The 20,434-nt window shown below is 38.9% G+C and overlaps 1 protein-coding gene across 4 annotated transcripts in view; it reads left to right on the forward strand.

Annotated features, from left to right (window-relative positions):
- The window catches only part of LOC121369071 (plexin-B-like), a 404,054-nt gene that overhangs the window by 142,862 nt on the left and 240,758 nt on the right, over positions 1–20,434 (forward strand). For 2 of the 4 annotated variants that reach the window (XM_041493902.1, XM_041493907.1), the window contains exons 3-4: positions 8,381–8,441; positions 13,514–13,609. The gene's annotated coding sequence lies outside the window, so the exon portion shown is untranslated. Of the gene's footprint in view, positions 1–8,380; positions 8,442–13,475; positions 13,610–20,434 lie in introns of those variants that run through there. The other 2 variants (XM_041493903.1, XM_041493904.1) reach the window with 2 other exon arrangements.

Below are 20,434 nucleotides of genomic sequence, written 5' to 3' on the forward strand. Positions count from 1 at the left end.
TTATTTTAAGGAAGGCTTCTAACAAAATAAAGAAAATGCACGATACAAGTTGAAATTTATTATTTAAAACCTGAAATGAATGAATGAATGAATGAATGTTTAACGACACCCCTGAAATATATGAATCACTTCAGTGTTCTAAAGGTTGTTTAACAATATCGGGCCTTTCCGTTTTTCATTTTTTCCATATTCATTATCCATATTCCCAACAGTTTAATTAAACCATCGATTGACTGTACAGGACAACCAGTGATCAGAAATGTTTAACATGGCAAAATCGTCCAGTACAAGCACAGAGCATGCAATTTTAATACAGTAAAAATAAATAAATAAATAAATAAATAAATAAATAAATGGTCTGGAGACCTTATCCATAAAGGGAGCGGGATGTAGCCCAATGGTAAAACGCTCTCTTGATGCGCGGTTGGTTTGAGATCGATCCGCGTCAGTGGACCCATTGGACTATTTCTTGTTATGGCCAGTGCACCACGATTGGTATATCAAAGGCCATGGTATGTGCTATCCTGTCTATGGAATGGTCCATATAAAAGATCCCTGGCTACTAATGGAAAAAATGTAGTGGGTTTCCTCTCTGAGACTATGTCAATTTGACCAAATTTTTACATCCAATAGCTGATGATGTGCTCTAGTGGTGTCGTTAAATAAAACAAACTTCAATTTTTCCTATTTTTCACATCTATGAACCCAGTTAAGAAAACCAGAGTTGAAATAATACGGATATTACCGAGTATAGTGGTACAGGTAGAATGTCCTGTAATACATATTATTATATTGGTTTACTGGTAATGCCAAGCATCCCTAGCTATTAAGGGGCGAGACGTAGCCCAGTGGTAAAGTGCTCTCTTGATGCACGGTCAGTTTGGGATCGATCCCCATCAGTGGGCCCATTGGGATATTTTTCACTCCAGCCAGTGCACCACGATTGGTACATCAAAGGCTGTGGTATGTGCTATCCTGTCTATGGGATGGTGCATATAAAAGATTTCTTGCTGCTAATCGAAAAGAGTAGCCTATGAAGTGGCGACAGCGGGTTTCCTCTCTCAATATCTGTGTGGTCCTTAACCATATGTCTGATGCCATATAACCATAAATAAAATGTGTGGAGTGTGTCGTTGAATAAAACATTTCCTTCTTTCCTATGCTTTTACAGATCAACCAAACAATGTTAGGTAATTAAGATAAGAAAGGAAAGGAACGTTTGTTCATTAACACCCCAGCATATATTAAAATGGTAATTAAACATTTGATCCACTTCCTTTCCATAAATTTCATATCATAGAATGTCATCAAATGTGCTGTCATAAATATTCTTATCTGTGATTCATCATATTCAATTCTTTATTACCGTAAGCATTTGCTTATTATATCAAACAATATACATGTATAATCAATCGTGACAGAAGTATGGCTAATGAAGAATATAAAAAGACAATTGGAGTATGATATATTAATAAATTATCCAACTGCAAACTTTCTGTACTTAAAGGCTTACCGTGGTATATATGTTTTTGAAATCATCTTGACAATTTGTATTTTTACTATTATTTATGTTCCTCTGATACCACCAAATGGGGGCCATGAGAGTAAATAAAGTTCTGTTCTGTTCTGTTCTGTCCAAATATAGCCTGTCATTAACTATTTGCTGGGGTGTTGTTAAATAACCATTTCTTTCCTTTCTGTGTCATTACCCCCCCCCCCCCCCCCCCCACACACACACACACCCTTCCTGGTCCTTTCTGTTATTTAAACACCTTTCTCCAGAAGGGCAATAAAAGTTAATATTTTCCATTATTTCCACTGGAGAGCACTGTATATTACTTTGCACCAGCAACCTGTCATGTTATGTAAACACCTCACAATTGTTCCATTAACTGGAATGGCGCAGTATCGCCCAAACAGGCCATAAAAAATGATGAAAAAATTGCCTATTTTGAACCATTCATTCAATGTATTTGCAGCAAGTGTTAATTCTGGATAAAATAAAGACCGTCAAGAAGAGAAATGGCCCAGTCTTAAGTGGGAGATGTTTCTCGATGTGTCGGTTTGAAGGCAAATGGTAAACAATAGTTGGCTCTTGCAGAAAGAATTGCCTATCAATCTCAAATGGGAAATGGCTTGCAATAGATTTTTTGCCAGAGTCGATGGAAGATTGAAATATGAAAATTGCCATTCTTGTTGTATCTGTGATCATGCTCATCATCCTTAATGATGGTTGATGGGCCTGTGTGGAAAGGATATAAAAAAAAAAGAAGAAGAAAAAATAGACAATTTTCACTGCATTTTAGCAAACTTGCAACTTGGTAAGGAATCGAGTATTGATAGGTGGTTTACTGCATGTTGCTTGCAGCAACATTAATTTGGTCGGTAGGACATACATTACGGCCTTGCACATGTAATAAATATTTATTTATTGTCATGATGCTAATGAAATTTTAAAGAATAGTCGACAATTTTCGCTGCACTTCAGCAAAATTGCAGCTCAGTGAAGAACTGAGTATTGATAAATGGTTTACTGTAAGTCGCTTGCGCCAGCATTAATTTGGTGTCCAGAACATGTTTTATGGCCTAGCACTTGTAAGAAATATTTATTTATTGTCATGATGCAAGTGAAATTTTCTTCAGATATGGCCCATGTCAGGCAAGAGTCGTCAAATAAATGCAGTCTTGCTTAAATGGTTCTTTTATGCTGCCAGCAATTTATTGATCTTTTGGGAAAGGAAGTCTAGATAACATCGGACATTTTCAAATAGGTAGAGCTTTATTTCTGAACTGACTATAAAACCATGCTCTTTCAAAAGAAGTGCTTTAAGTAATATCAGTGGTGAATAATTGGATAGCACGGTTGGATAAGCATTTCATTATTGATTTTCAATGTTTTTGGTTTTTGTTTTGTATTTACAAACTTTAATAACTACTTCTATCTCATATTCACAAGTCTGTCTCATGTTCACAAGTCTGTCTCATGTTGAGAAGCCTGTCTCATGTTCACAAATCTGTCTCATCACAAATCCGTCTTGTGTTCACGAGGTTGTCTCATGTTCACAAGTCTGTCTCATGTTCACAAGTCTGTCTCATGTTCACAAGTCTGTCCATGATCAGAAGTCTGTCTCATGTTCACAAGTCTGTCTCATGATCAGAAGTCTGTATCATGTTCACAAGTGTCTCATTATCACAAATCCGTCTTGTGTTCACAAGGTTGTCTTGTGCATCAGTTTGTCTCATGTTCACAAGTCTTGTCTCATGTTCACATGTTTGTCTTGTTCACAAATCTAATATGTTCACAAATCTGTCTTGTGTTTACAAGTTTATCATGTTCACAAGTCTGTCTCATGTTTACAAATCTGTCTTTTGTTCACAAGTCTGTTTCATGCATGTTCACACGTCTGTCTTATGTTCATGTCTTATACATGACTCGGTATACAACAGTCTGAAATTAAATTTAAAAAAACAAATCTAGCAGAATATATTACCCCAAAAGTGGCTGGAATGTTAAAAAAACCCATCCACATCAGATCAGAAAATATCCAACTGGCACCAAGCATATTTGAGAACAATTAATATTATGGAATTATGAATCCTTCATCAAGGTTCTGTGAAAGCCTAGATGTAAGAAATACAGTTTGTAACTAATTTTTTACTTCTTTTTTTTTTTTCATTCCATACATTTTTTTAAAATAGCAAGCTTGCTTTCTGAATGTAATACACCAGCTGTTGACAAAACATGAGTTAATAATCATTCAGATCTTAGATGTTATCTATAGATGAACTATTTTCAACATAAAATGGAAGTTTTTGCTTTGGAAATGGAGGCATTACGTGAGCAATGGAAATCTCCATTGTTGAGTCATTTTCCACAGATAATAAGTTACACAGCCACAGCAGATGTACATCCCGAATGGATGTGTATTTGTAGCATGTGTATTTGTAGCATGTGTATCCGTAGCATGTGTATCTGTAGCATGTGTATTTGTAGCATATATATTTGTATTGTGAGTGATAGATGTCGGTTTACCTCAATTTCATTTCACCTGCTACATGTATCATTATGTTCAACAATGACTGTTATAGCTGATGGTGTTATTGTCTTAAATGTTTCTAATGTTGGATGTCCTCAAAGTGATGAAACTGGCTTTGGAAACTTTTGCTAATACTTTGGTTAAGTTGTGTCGAAATTGTTTGGAAAGTTCAAAACAGGTATAAACCTATGGTACTGGAAATGTTTTGAGTTTAGAAACATAAACAAAAACAACACCATATAGTCTTATTTTGTATCCTTGTCACATTATATTGTTGTTATTTTTTTGTTTCTTTGTTTCTTTGTTTCTTTGTTGTTTGTGTTTGTGGATTTTTTTGGGGGAGGGGGGTTGGGGTGGGGGTGGACTGGGTATTTTATACAAACGACAGTTCTACTCGGTGACATGTGTCAGTTGTGCAACTTTAAATTCACACAAACCGACAGTCTGTTACGTGATGAACTGTTGCTCCATGCAAGTTTGAGGCAGCTGATTACACAGTCCACTGGTTATGCAAATGTGATTGATCTAACCAAACAGTCGGTTACCTATCGAAATATTATATGCACCAATTTCTGATTACCTAAGAGTTTGAAATATTGTACCCAGTGTTACATACTATCCTGTCTGTGGGATGGTGCATATAAAAGATCCCTTGCTGCTGATTGAAAAGAGTAGCCCATGAAGTGGCAGCAGCAAGCTTCCTCTGTGGTATCCATGTTGGGTGTGACGTATCCCAGTGGTAAAGCTTTCGCTTGGTGTACAGTCGGTCTGGAATTGATCCCCTTCGGTGGGTCCATTGGGCTATTTCTCATTCCAGCCAGTGCCCCACAACTGGTATATCAAAGGCCATGGTATGTGCTATCCTATCTGTAGAATAGTGCATATAAAAGATCCCTTGCTACTAATAGAAAATTGTAGCAGGTTTCTTCTTTGACTATATGTAAAAATTACCAAATGTTTGACATCCAATAGCCGATGATTAATATATTAATGTGCTCTAGTGGTGGTGTTAAACAAAACACACTTTGTTATTTATGTGTTCCTTAACCTTAAGTTCAGTGTCATGTAGCTGTAAATAAAAATAGATGCACATGTCTATTTGTGATTTTTTTCTCTTAAGTCTCTAACTAAAATACCTAACGCACCATGACATATTTAACCAAATTGTATGTATTTTTTATTCCACAGCTGAACTAGACCATTTATACATTAATTACATCACCCAAATTGAATATATATTACTAGTTGTGCCTGTTAGGCTAATCACAGCCTAATCCCTGGTTTTCTGTATGTCCCCTGAGCTTGTATACTAATACATAACAAATGTTATTTGGTTACAAATATACTGATGAAAAGAAATAAGGAAACACACAAATAATAAACAGCAAATATTGTCTGCAACCAAAATCCTCATCGACTGTATCAGGAATTTAACCATATTACTGGCATTCAGTCCCACAGCACAACTGGTATAGCAAAGGCTGTGGTATGTGCTGTGCTATCCTATCTATGCGATTGTGCATATAAAAGATCCCTTGCTACTAATGGAACAATGTAGCAGGTTTCCTCTCTAAGACTATATGATAAAATTACCAAATGTCTGACATCCAGTAGCCGATGATTAATAAATCAAAGTGCTCTAGTGGTGTCGTTAAACAAAACAAACTTCTTTTTTCTTTCAATCCCACAGTATTGACATCCAGTTTTATGTTACATAGATAGCTGTATTTTATACACGTATAAGTACTCTAGCAGTGCCAGTGCCGACTTTACAAGGGGAAAAAGGGGACAATTACCCCGGGCCCCACCCCCCCACACCCCTACCCCCCCACCCCACCCCCACCCCCCGACTAAGGATTTCCTTTATAAAAAAAAAAGTAATAATTATAAAATAAGTTCATTTTTTTTATTTGTCATGTAATTTAATTTCTGTGCTGAGGGCCCCCAAACCTGAAATGCCCCGGGCCTCCAAGGTCTAAATCCAGCCCTGAACAGTGCAATAAATTTGGTATCAAATACCATGTGTTCCCTTATTTTTTTCCCCATCAGTATATAACATCCAGCTTCATGTAAAAATTATCCCATGATAAGTACGTGCTTGTTCTGAAATGGCCAGCGATGTTACGGGTATTAGTGGTGATGGGTAAGTCTGAATGCGGGATCTAACTGTCATCAGCAGACTAAGCTGTTGGACCTCTGTGATACCTCTGTGATACCGGTCTGTGGCTGGCGTGGATTAGAGCAGTACACAACACAGACAATCTGACGTTGACACTGGGTTTAGGTGCACAGCTCATGGCTTCCAACTTGGTTCAAGGAAACTATATACAGTTAAAAGTTTGTATAGTTAAAAGTTTGTTTTGTTTTACAACACCACTAGAGCACATGGATTTATTAATCATCGGCTATTGTATGTTAAACATTTGATAATTCTGACTTGTTCATCTGGATGGGGGAAGGAAGGAAGAAAAATGTTTTATTTAATGATGCACTCAACACATTTTATTTACAGTTATATGGGGTTGGACATATGGTTAAGGACCACACAGAGGAAACCTGCTGTTGCCACTTCATGGGCTACTCTTTTCGATTAGCAGCAAGGGATCTTTTATATGCACCATCCCACAGACAGGATAACATGTACCATACTTTGATATACCAGTTGTGGTGCACTGGCTGGAGCAAGAAATAGCCCAAGGCCCACTGTCGGGGATTGATCCCAGACCAACCACGCATCAAGCAAACGCTTTACCACTGGGCTACGTCCCACCCCTAGCTGGATGAGGGAACCCAATGTGTCTGTTTGGGTGGTTTGTGGAGCACTAGTTAAGTGTGGGGTGGGGGTGGCAATTTGTTTACTTAGTCTTAAAGAGGAAACCCACTACTTTTTTCCATTAATAACAAGGGATCTTTTATATGCACCATCCCATAGACAGGTTAGCACATACCACAACCTTTGATATACCTGTTGTGGTGCATGGGCTGGAATTCAGAAATAACCCAATGGGTCCACCAACGGGGATTGATCTTAAACCGACTGCGCATAAGGCAAGCGCTTTACCACTGGGCTATGTCCTGCCTAAAGTATGTATAGTCAAATGGTTACACATGGTCGTTAAAAGTTTGTTTTGTTTAGGGACACCACTAGACCACATTGATTTATAATCATCGGTTATCATTTTGGTAAGTTTTTATCCGTAGTCTAGGAGAAAACCTGCTTAATTTTCCCATTAGCAGCAAGTGATCTATTATAAGCACTTTTCCACAGCAAATTTGGGTGCACTGGTTGGAATGGGGAAAAACACATTCAGGGAAGGAGTCGACTTCTGAGGTGGTTCTATCCTATAATCCAAGCACCTCTGGCGAGCACTAAAAGGTCCCTATCATTAATCGGCCATAGGCTCCCCATGACCATCTACCTCAAGGTATGCATGTAGTCTAGATCTTCACTTAGCACAATTTAGACTCTTATCTTGTGTATCCCGATTCCCTTTTCTGATGCCATCTGCAGTTATTTTAAGCTAGTCGTACAGCTCAGGCCCCATGCTTATAAACCTCAAAGTCTAGATTTTAATAAACTCCAGACTTTAACGTCATAGCAATGCCATTCAAATAGCATTACGTTAAAGTCTGGACTTCACGTTTTATAAGCACGGGCCCTGGTACATGAAATATAGTCTATGTAAGCAGGTGGCCTTTATTTACACCGTGTATGAACTTTCGTTTTTGAAGTTATAAAGTTGATTGTTCATGTTCATCTATACAGGTTCTTGACATATGACAGAATATTGAGGTACATGTAGCTAACCTTGTACAATTAAAACAGATGGCTGCATAATAGAGGTGTCTGATTCAGAATGTTTGAGGACAGATTTTGGGGTGTGTTTTTTATGATAAAAGATTATTTGGTGAAATAATAAGGTGATGTTTTCAAAATGGACCAGTAATCATTTGGATATGTTGTTTTTCCTTTTCCGTTTCCCTTTCCTTTTTTGTTTCTTTTTGTTTCTTCTTTTTTTTGTATGTGTTTCTTCTTTTTGTTCACTTGTTGACTACACGTCGAAGCCAGCAGTGACTATGAATGATACTGTTCTCTGTAGATCACTTCTTATGCCATACAGCTTCTTCTGGAGAGTTGTTGTAGTTGTCCAGGTAGTCTCTCTCAGCTGCTGTAGGTTTATGCAGTCTTGGATGACATGTTCAGTAGTCTGTTCTGCTTCTCCACAGGAGCACATGGAAGAAGGTACCAGCTGGTACCTCTTATGCATGTATGTGTTTTTAATGTTGAGATTTAAAAAAACCTGAATATATAAAACATAACTGTTATCTTTGTTTCTTCACAGCATGCCAAGAAGTATGCAGACACATGGTTGGGCCATTGTGTAACTGAGAGATTAAAGAGAGGTAAGATTTCTTGATCTATATAGCTCCGTCTGTCCCAGTAGAGTATTATCAGAAATAGAACGTACATGTGTGTATCGGTTTCAATGTTACCTGGTGCTGTTCACACCTCTCTTCTGTGTGTTATCTTATCTCTGAATGAATCACCCTCATCTCAACGATACTTTGATTGTGTGTGTATGACAGAAATTGTCTGAAGGAAATGGTATCCGCTAACTGTTCTGTGTGACTAAAATAAAGGATGACTTCATACCATAAGAGGGTGGGACGTAGTCCAGTGGTAAAGTGCGTTGTTGGTCCAGGATCGATGTCTGTCGGTGGGCCCAATGGGCAATTTCTCGTTCCAGCAAGTGCACCACAACTGCTGAGTATGACAGAACTACTTGTAGCACAATATGGCAGGATTACAGTTGAATGTGGAGGAAGGGGGCGGGGGGGGGGGGGGGGGGGGGGGGGGGTGCAGGCCAAAGGCTGTGGTACGTGCTATTCTGTCTATGGGATGGTGCATATAAAAGATCCCTTGCTACTAATGTAAAAATGTAGCTGGCTTTCTCTCTTAGACTATATGTCAGAATTACTAAATGTTTGACATCTAATAGCTGATGATTAATAAATCAATGTGCTCTAGTTGTGTTGTTAAACAAAACAAACTTTAACTTTCATACCATCAGAGATAGTGGTACAATATTAAAGAAAAATGCCAAAAATGTTGACTGGCCCCTTAATTAATTTTGTTGAGTATATATATGTGCCATATATAAAGGTCTGAGATTCAATAGCAATTGCTCGAGTCTCCCGTGTTGTCATGCCACAATCACAAGAGATCAGGCCTTTTATAAGGGCCCAATGGGCAACCTAGGGAGACACCCCAGTATCAACGAGGTCTAATTAACAAGCTACTCGCGATTCCAAACCTATACGTAGCTCCCTTATTTTATTTTTTTAGAATGACTGTTCAAAAATGTCCCTTTCGCATTGTTTTTTGGGCCATTATTAAAATTCCAAATTTCATAGCACCACCATACCCTCCGCTTGCTACCGATCATCCGGGCGGCTGGTGCTCCCTTGCATCAGTCAGTGCAGACAGTCCTTCCTCCTACCTCCCCGCCGGCACCCATGCCCATGACAGGCGTGCACTACAACAGCTTGCTCTGAATGTGCACGTTAAATCTATGACTTGACGTGACCTAATAGCCATACCGGCCTTGGTGGTGTCGTGGTTAAGCCATCGGATATAAAGCTGATAGGTACTGGGTTCACAGCCCGGTACCGGCTCCCACCTAAAGCAAGATTTAACGATTCAGTGAGTAGGTGTAAGACCATTACACCTTATTCTTTCTCGCTTACCACTAACCAACTAACAACTAACAACTAACCAACTAACCAACTAACCCACTAACCCACTAACCACTAACCACTAACCACTAACCACTAACAACTAACCCACTGTCCTTGACAGACAGCCCAGATAGCTGAAGTTTGTGTGTCCAGGACAGCGTGCTTGAACCTTAATTGGATATAAGCATGAAAATAAGTTGAAATGAAATGAAATTAAATCAATAGCCATCCTTTAATGTGCTGAGATGTTGTTAAACATGAATTAATTTCATAATCTCACCCCCACTCCCTCTTGTAAATGTACCGGTATATTTTCACCATACGATCCAGTACGTGACATGAGGTATAGTATGTGGGAAAATGCACATGTATAAAAGATCCCTGTCTGTTAACTGGTAGGTGTAGCCCATTTGGCTTCAGCAGGATTGGTCTCACTTTAAATCAAGTGTCACAATATATTGCAAACCAATTAGCCATAGAAGTGCATATAAAAAGTATTTGATGCTAATTGTGAAACATAGCTTATATGGCAATTTTATATAGCTGGAATTCTTTCATATTAATCCTTTAGCATTGGCTCTGGGTAAACAGCCCAGTCAAACTACTATTTAAAAATTCAAATAAAGACAACCTCCCCCAATCGAACCCCCCCCCCCAAAAAAAAAAAAAAACCCAAATTCCTGGTGCACCTCAGTTCATTTATAAAAAAAAATATTAATTCCTTCTGAATATGACTCTTGTAGGATGAAAGCTTCATAATTATATAATCATATAAGCAGATTAAAAAGAAAAAAATTGTAGGAATTGTTTATAACCAAGATAACATGAAAACCTTTTAAACACTGCAACTAAATTTGCAAAAGCTTTTCAAGTGATACATTTAACTGCCTAATGCTCGAAACCTTAGTGCTATGTGGGCATGTAAAAATAATTCAAGTTTAAACTGCTTTATTCAGTGCTGCGTCATGAGGAAATAATTGATGTATGGCATGAAAGAAAGAAAGAAGTGTTTTATTTAACGACGTACTCAACACATTTTATTTACGGTTATATGGCGTCAGACATATGGTTAAGGACCACACAGATTTTGAGAGGAAACGCGCTGTTGCCATTACATGGGCTACTCTTTTACGACAGGCAGCAAGGGATCTGTTATTTGCGCTTCCCACAGGCAGGATAGCACAAACCATGGCCTTTGTTGAATCAGTTATGGATCACTGGTCAGTGCAAGTGGTTTACACCTACCCATTGAGCCTTGCGGAGCACTCACTCAGGGTTTGGAGTCGGTATCTGGATTAAAAATCCCATGTCTCGACTGGGATCCAAAACCAGTACCTACCAGCCTGTAGACCGATGGCCTAACCACTACGCCACCAAGGCCGGTACTGTATGGCATGAAGTTAATACCAGTGATGTGCCAGCGGTATTAATCACTACAGGACTTTACAATATGTGGATCAACTAGTAGACAAGGATCATGCTGGTCCCGTGTAGGGTATTTTGTACTAGTCCTGACTTTGTACTGATCGTGTCCTATTTCGTACTGATTCTGTCTTTTTGCTAGTCCAGGTGCATGTGCAGAAAATTATGCAAAGGAGAAGGGGGAGTGCAGAACCTTTTTTATGTGACCATATCCAACTTAGGTTCAGGCACGCCCACCCTGGACTTAGCCTCTGATCTCGCCAGTGGTCAGTTCCGGGGCAGGAAAGGAGGGGGGTGGGGGAAGGGGTGTTCAGTTGAGATGAAAGGGAAGGGGAGAAGGGGTGGTGATGGTAGTTTCTAGACCGTGTCTTAAACTTGTGAAGAGGTTTACTGGTCATGCTCCCCCGGTAAATACATTGGAACAAAAGAAAATTTGCTTTGAGTATGGGGTGGATTTGACCCCTAAATCATCCCTCTTCACACTCTGCTATAGTTCTGTTATACTCTATGTTAACCTTATCATCCTTTGTGATTGTTCCAAATATGTCATATTTTGTGTTAATCCTGTTACATTAAGCTTGTTCTCTCTATGTTGTGCTAAACATTTAATACTTTGTGCTAGTCACAATTCCAATTCCAATATTTATTTACATGCTCATATACCACTAGGGTTTCAAGCATGTCTGTCCCGGGTCCGGTCTCTGGAGTGCTAGTCCCAATCCAATCCAATATTTATTTACATGCTCATATACCACTAGGGTTTCAAGCATGTCCATCCCGGGCCCATCCTCCGGATAGCCGGTGAAGTGGTCCGGGACCGAAATATAGAGGTAACTTTGAATTTTACCATCAAATCGTTTGGGACTTTTTAAATTTTGAAGTGCTTATCTAATATTATACACCTAATTCCTAACTTTTCGCCACAATTTTTGATCGGGTGGTCTAAACTTAAAATCTCATATTCTACATTTAAATTATTTTAACCCTTATTGGAGGGGCAGGGGAGAGGTTCGTAGGAAGGTTGAGCTCGCCTCACAGGAAACAATTATTATTTAAAGAGGAGCTCCGTTGGTATCGGGAACCTAAGTGTGGCAGACCAGGGGCCGGCCGAGCACGGGGGGGGGGGGGGGGGGGGCGGGAGCCCCCCGCCTCTGGAGTGCTAGTCCCATCATTCTTTGTGCTAGGCCTTTCTTACTCTATGGTGCTTGAACCTTAATTGGATATCAGCATGAAAATAAGTTGAACTTACTCTTTGATAGTTTAGTCATACTTTGTGTTATGTCAGTCATAGTTTGTGCTAATCCTGCCATATATTTTACTAGTATTGATACAAATTATGCTAGTCCTATCATACTTTGGATTAGTCCTTTCATACTTTGTGCTAGTCTTGTCATATATTTTGCTAGTCATGACATAAATTGTGCTAGTCCTGCCTAAATATGTCATATTTTGTGCTAGTCCTGTCTTTGAACTAGTCCTGTCATATTGTGTGGTAGTCATTTTGCTGATCTCGGCAAAACCTAATACCTGCGTTAGTCATCGTTGTATTCTCGTTATTACGTAGAATAAAATATCAAAGGAAAAATGCAATTACCATAAACATGATGTTATCCAATATTGTATAATACAGTGAAACCTCTCAAAACTGAACCTTCTGTAAACCAGAATTCTCTCAAAACCAGACAGATTTCATGGTCCCTTTTTAATAATCAGTACAGAACTCAACCTTTCTGAATCTGATACCTGTTAAAATCGGATATTTTACTTGGTCCGGAGGGTGTCCGGTTTAGAGGAGTTTCAATATACCATTTAAATATTTGTCATCCAGTATTGTATAATAGCCTACCATTTACATTTTAGTCAAAAATTATGAATAATGGGTTTTTTTCTTTATGCGTTACCTGTACATAAAATGTGAATGGGATTTTTATGAGTGTCCTCGTAATTATGGTGTCAGGTAATGAACACCACCGTATACAATGTGTATACACTCCCAGTTTATATCCATCGTATTAAATGTTGAATTGTGGGGTTTTTTTTACACGCTCTGTTTGGACTGCATGCGCCCTGCTCCACCTGAGAGCCACACAATAGGTGATAAGTCACTCCATCTGATAAAGCTTTTATTTACACCCTGTGAAGTCATTCCACTTTTGTGAAACACAGGAAACATTTTAAGATTGGTATCAGATGCTTTGTAGCAGTCCCTGCTCCGCCGCTGGCCATTATAGAGCCCCATATAGTTGGCTGGATGTGAGTTGATGCAGACTGTTTTAATTTTATGTTGACCAACTTGGAAATAATTTGTATTATAGAGTTCCACTTATTGTTTGGATGCGAACTGATATAGACTGTTTGATGTTGTGTTGACCAACTTGGAAATAATTTCTACATCACCGTCTTGTTATTAGGTATGTATAAAATTATATATTTTTTATACAGGTATTTATTTTTAAAACCCCCAGAAAAAAGATGTTATTTTGGCATTGATTCTGCTCTACCCTGGTTTTACATAATTATATAACTTTTATTCTTAAAGTAAATAATATTTCCATATGCCTATTCTTTTTTACACCCAATAGCTGATGTGTATTTTTGTGCTGGGGTGTTGTTAAACATTCATTCATTCATTAATTCATTAATTCATTCAATCATTCATTCATTCATTCATTCATTCATTCATTCATTCATTCATTCATTCATTCATTCAATCATTCTGCTCTAATTATATATATTTTAGTCTCTTGGAGTCCAGTGGTAATTTTTCTTCATTTTTCTTTGTACCACTGAAGGGCGATCAAACTGCAGTTAATATTTGCCGCTTGAAAATTGCAGTCACTTTTGTGACATTGTTTTGCCCCTTTGTGCTTGTTTATTGGAATAATTTAGCCTTTTTTCTCCCCATATGGCCGAGCCATTGTGGCTAGCAGCAGCTGGTACAGCCTACGCCCAGTAATTCCGCCCAGTAATTCCGCATGCCTTTTTAATTGGAGAGCAGTGAGTTGTACTTTGTAAACTGGGCATGCAGTCAGTTGTACAGTGTAATTTGGCACAGTTGGAGAGAAAATTTTCTGTTGAGAGGTGCATGTTGTTGGAGCTATGTCACTCTAGTTGAAATTAAGTTAATTATGAATAAATTTTATTCTAAAATGAGGCTGATATTTATTAAAAAAATAAATGTACACTTTTTTTAAAATTCTGAAATATCTTACAATATTATATAAAAAAAAAAATTCTTTAATAAAATGCAATTATAGTTTGTCAATGTAGCTTTTATAACTTTAAAAACATGTATATTAATGTTTGTCACCACATAGACTACTATTACTGATAAGGAGCAAGGGATATGTCCACTGAGGGATTTTGATCCTACAACCCCAAGCACTAGAGTACTTGCGTGAGGTATTATTTGTGTAAGATCGGTGGACCGATTTTCGGATTAAATTTTTTTCCATTCCTGCCAGTATCACATGACTGGTATATTAAAAACCATGGGATGTGATGTCCTGTTTGTGGAAAAGTGCATATAAAAGACCCTTTGATCCTAAAAGAAAAAGTAGCAGGTTTCTTCTAAGACTAGATGTACGGTATATACATGTTGGAATGATCAAATGTTTGACATCCAATAAATCATTATGCTCTAGTGGTGTTGTTAAAGAAGACAAACTACTGGCTTCAGTGGTGTATTAGTTAAGCCATTGGAATTAAGTCTCGTAGGTATTTAACTTCACATCCCAATTCCCGCTCCTACCCAGAGCGAGTTTAATGACACAATGGATAGGTATAGTGTCACTACACCAACTCCTCTCTCACTACAGGCCCGTAGCTAGGATTTTGAGATGGGGGAGGGTCATTTAGGCTTATGGTGAGGTACACACGAGGCCGCGAAGCATTGACGAATATTGAAAAAAATTAGTCACCGGTAGGAGGGAGGTCGACCGACCCCCCACCCCCCAACCTATTGGCTGCGGACCTGCACTAATCACTAACATACTGTCCTGGACAGACTGTCCAGATAGCTGAGGTGTATGCCCAAGAGTGTGTGTTTGAACTGGATATAAGCAAGAAAATAAGTATAAACAAACAAAACAAAAGAGACTTTTTACAAGTCTTACTGCCAGTGGACTGACCAAGTACTGCAGTGATCACATAACTCGTGTTACAAGTCTTACTGCCAGTGGACTGACCAAGTACTGCAGTGATCACATAACTCGTGTTACAATATGCTACAAGTCTTTTTACAAGTCTTACTGCCAGTGGACTGACCAAGTACTGCAGTGATCACATAACTCGTGTTACAATATGCTACAAGTCTTTTTACAAGTCTTACTGCCAGTGGACTGACCAAGTACTGCAGTGATCACATAACTCGTGTTACAATATGCTACAAGTCTTTTTACAAGTCTTACTGCCAGTGGACTGACCAAGTACTGCAGTGATCACATAACTCGTGTTACAATATGCTACAAGTCTTTTTACAAGTCTTACTGCCAGTGGACTGACCATGTACTGCAGTGATCACATAACTCGTGTTACAATATGCTAAAAGTCTGTTTACAAGTCTTACTGCCAGTGGACTGACCAAGTACTGCAGTGATCACATAACTCGTGTTACAATATGCTACAAGTCTTTTTACAAGTCTTACTGCCAGTGGACTGACCATGTACTGCAGTGATCACATAACTCGTGTTACAATATGCTAAAAGTCTGTTTACAAGTCTTACTGCCAGTGGACTGACCAAGTACTGCAGTGATCACATAACTCGTGTTACAATATGCTACAAGTCTTTTTACAAGTCTTACTGCCAGTGGACTGACCAAGTACTGCAGTGATCACATAACTCGTGTTACAATATGCTACAAGTCTTTTTACAAGTCTTACTGCCAGTGGACTGACCATGTACTGCAGTGATCACATAACTCGTGTTACAAGTCTTACTGCCAGTGGACTGACCATGTACTGCAGTGATCACATAACTCGTGTTACAATATGCTACAAGTCTTTTTACAAGTCTTACTGCCAGTGGACTGACCAAGTACTGCAGTGATCACATAACTCGTGTTACAAGTCTTACTGCCAGTGGACTGACCAAGTACTGCAGTGATCACATAACTCGTGTTACAATATGCTAAAAGTCTTTTTACAAGTCTTACTGCCAGTGGATTGACCATGTACTGCAGTGATCACATAACTCGTGTTACAAGTCTTACTGCCAGTGGACTGACCATGTACTGCAGTGATCACATAACTCGTGTTACAATATGCTAAAAGTCTTTTTACAAGTCTTACTGCCAGTGGATTGACCATGTACTGCAGTGATCACATAACTCGTGTTACAAGTCTTACTGCCAGTGGACTGACCATGTACTGCAGTGATCACATAACTCGTGTTACAATATGCTAAAAGTCTTTTTACAAGTCTTACTGCCAGTGGATTGACCATGTACTGCAGTGATCACATAACTCGTGTTACAAGTCTTACTGCCAGTGGACTGACCAAGTACTGCAGTGATCACATAACTCGTGTTACAAGTCTTACTGCCAGTGGACTGACCAAGTACTGCAGTGATCACATAACTCGTGTTACAATATGCTAAAAGCCATAGCAATTTAAAATCATGTCATTATAACATGTGTAATCTGATTATTGCCTAATTCGGATTAGCTGTCCATATGATGGATCTGTTGAGCCACGTTTATGCAGGAAATCTCAATATGGCGACTATATATCTCAATACTGGCATAGAGAGGGGATAAATTACACCATTACTTAAGAATCTGCCACAAAGAAAAAGTAGCATTTCTCTTCAGAGGTTGGGCCAAGAGCATAGATCATTTTGATGATTCACCCCCTTAAAATTAAATTTACTGAAATGGCTTCTTTAGTTGCATGTTCAGTGTCAGATGGGGTTGATATTAGCATCCCATAAGGTGTGGTGTATTAGGAACTTTGTGAGGTGGGTGGATGGATGGGATGGTTGGATGGATGGATGGATGGATGGAATGGATGAATGAATGCATGGATGGTTTGATGATTTGATGATTTGATGGTTAGATGGTTGGATGGATGGATGGATGGATGGTTGGATGGATGGATGGATGGAAGGATGGAAAGGATGGATGGAATGGATGGGATGGATGGATGGATGGGATGGGATGGGATGGGATGGGTAGATGGCTGGATGGATGGATAGGTGTGTGGGTTGGAATGTGGGTGGGATGGATTTTGGGTGGGTGGAATAATGAAATTAATGAGCTGCAATATTTTGGTACTGAACTTAAACTGATTTTAGAGTAAATGAAAAATGATGAAATCAGTAAGATGCACTTTTCTTTATTACTGGAATCAGCTAAAGTTTATTTTGTTTATCGACACCACTAGAGCAGATTAATTTATTAATCATTGGCTTATGGATATCAAACATTTGGTAACTTTTTACTCATAGTCTTAGAGAAAACCCAGTTTATTTTTCCATCGGCTGCAAGGGATCTTTTATACTGTATATACTTTTCCAAACAGAACAGCACATACCACAGCCTTTGGTATATCAGTTGTGGGGCACTATTAAAGTCATAAACTATAATGTGGTTTCTCTATGTACATTTGAAATGGTTTAAAACATCTACCAGTGTACTTGAGCTTGGTCAGATATTGATGCAACTGTTAAGGGATGGGGTGAGATGTAGCCCAGTGCTTGATGCGCAGTCAGTTTGGGATCAATCCCCCATCGGTGGGCCCATTGGGCTATTTTTCGTTCCAGCCAGTGCACTACAACTGGTATATTAAAGGTGTGGTATGTGCTATCTTGTCTATGGGATGGAAATATGTAGCTGGTTTCCTCTTTAAGACTATATGTCACAATTACCACATGTTTGACATTCAATAACCGATGATTTAATAAATCAATATGCTCTAGTGGTGTCATTAAACAAGACAAACTGTAACTTTAACTTTTGTCTTGAGCTTGCCCAGATATTGATGCGTCTGTTAACGGATGTTACCAGCAGCTCATCACCATGTCTTATCATCGTAGCAGAAACATTTTCAAACGCTTTTCAGTTGCATATCCCGGCCAACGGGGGCTCCCGATCAATAGATACTCTGCAGTTTGTGTTACTTGCAATGAAGGGCCTCTGATGTTTACAAGGAAAATATATTAGTATTATTTGAAGTGTTGGTAAAATGTTTCACAACTATATGAAAATTAAATTACGAAAATCTATCCATCTACCATCTGTGTCTGTATGTGTGTCTTGTCAGTCGGTCTGCGTACCTGGATGAGTGTGTAAGTGAATGGGTGGGAATATGGGTGGATGGATGCGCAGACATGGCTGTTTAGCAACACCTCAGCACAAATTGGCTATTGCGTGTCGGATAAAGGTACCTGAACAACATACACTATTAGCACTACAGATTAGAATGAATAAAATATGTATAAATCTGTGCTATCAAAACTGGTTTAAAAGGTTCTAGAGACACTGATAATTAAGTGTTGTTAGCCACTTGCATGGAAAAATTCCTCTGGAGGAACAGCACATGCATAGAATAGGCAGATGTGTCATTGTTAGTGTGCATTGGTTATATGGATATACAGATGGATGTACGGATGGATGGACGGATGACTAGCTAGATGGATGAATGGACTGATGAATAAATTAACAAATGAATGGATGGGTTTGGGTGGATAGATGGTGTATTTTGGTGGATGAAAGGATTGAAGAGTGAATGAATAATTGGATGAAAGGATGGATTATCATGCATGGATGGCATTGTTCTGGATATGATGTATAGATGGATGAACAGGAATGGACATGGATAGAAGGATGGATGGATGAATGGATGGATGAATGAGTATGGGTGGATTGATGAGTGTGGTTTTGGTGGATAGAAGGATGAATGAATGGATGGATTGGTGGATGTTAGTAGATGGATGAGTAAGTGGGTCAAAGACTGAAATTGATCATGCATGGAATGATGGCAATGTTCTGACTGCGACCTCCAACGACCGTACAGATTATTGGTTAAGCACCAGCCATAGCTGCATATTTCCACCATTTCTACAATTCCGTTATCTTCAGTGTACTAACCAACAATAGATTTCAATCAAATTTTCCCTCCAGTGAGGCCAAGTGCCATTAAATTTACATAAATTGTTTACCTCAGTGAATGTATTATATTATGTCACGCATTATTCCAGTTAAGAACCAGAAGGCACACATCAATAAAGTTTGCAGCTTTTATATCCCAATGCTCTTCACTCTCACAAGCACCACCATCCCCGAACATTAAAGCCAACTTTATTGAAGAAAAAAAGAGGAAGAAAAGTGCCAGTTAGTGAGCTGGAAAGTTTGGACGTCAATTTTGCCCAAACTGCATCCATTATGAAATTCACATGGGACACCAAGTGATTGATTTTGTTCTTATCTTGATTTCATTCCGCAGTGCTGAGCTGTAGCTGTGTAGGCAGATTTTCCGATTGCCCCCAAACGATACCCAGTGCTTGCCATTGGCAGTACATTTCAGCTAGATTTTCCATTCAGTTCGATCTGATTAATATTCCACCATCTGATGGTCAGCGCCATTATTATGAAATTTACAAGTTTACCTCGACGGTCCATCCACTGCTGGCGGCGCTGTGTGGGGGATGGGGGAATTTGCTTGAATTAATGTCGATGCCTGCACGATATTGCTCACTGATTTAAGCCGGTGTCAGCTTGGCGCCTGTCATTCCACGGCATTACCGTTAGATTTACAAGGCAATTGGTGTCACATACCTCAGACCATATCTCAGCCTATTTTGCCCAAGCAGATATACTGTGGAGATAGCCCATGTGTGACAAATGAACTTAAGATACATGTAAATTTGATTGGTGTGCTTGTAGATGTGTTTTTCCTCTAGAAGCCATGTGATTGCCATTGAAACCCCATTGATCCATGAGACAGATGTTTTTTGTTTTGTTTTTCTTCTTCTGGTGGTTCCAAATCCATTGAAAAATAATTTGTATAGTCTTGTTGCTAACTGCTAAAAGACCTGACTTTCAGGCTTGGCTAGGTTAATGTGGGTTAAGGCTTGTAAAGTCAGAAAACACCAGTTTGCAAGTGATCTATGATGATATGTGTGAACTGGACAAAGTACATAATGGGCACGGCTTGACCAGCACGGTCTTTACACTGAAATAACGAGCTATCTACACTGCTGGTTGTGAACCCCCTATTAATCTTCTGCTGGTAGG

The sequence above is a fragment of the Gigantopelta aegis genome, chromosome 3, assembly GCF_016097555.1.
Source record: "Gigantopelta aegis isolate Gae_Host chromosome 3, Gae_host_genome, whole genome shotgun sequence".
Classification (NCBI taxonomy): Eukaryota; Metazoa; Mollusca; class Gastropoda; order Neomphalida; family Peltospiridae; genus Gigantopelta; species Gigantopelta aegis.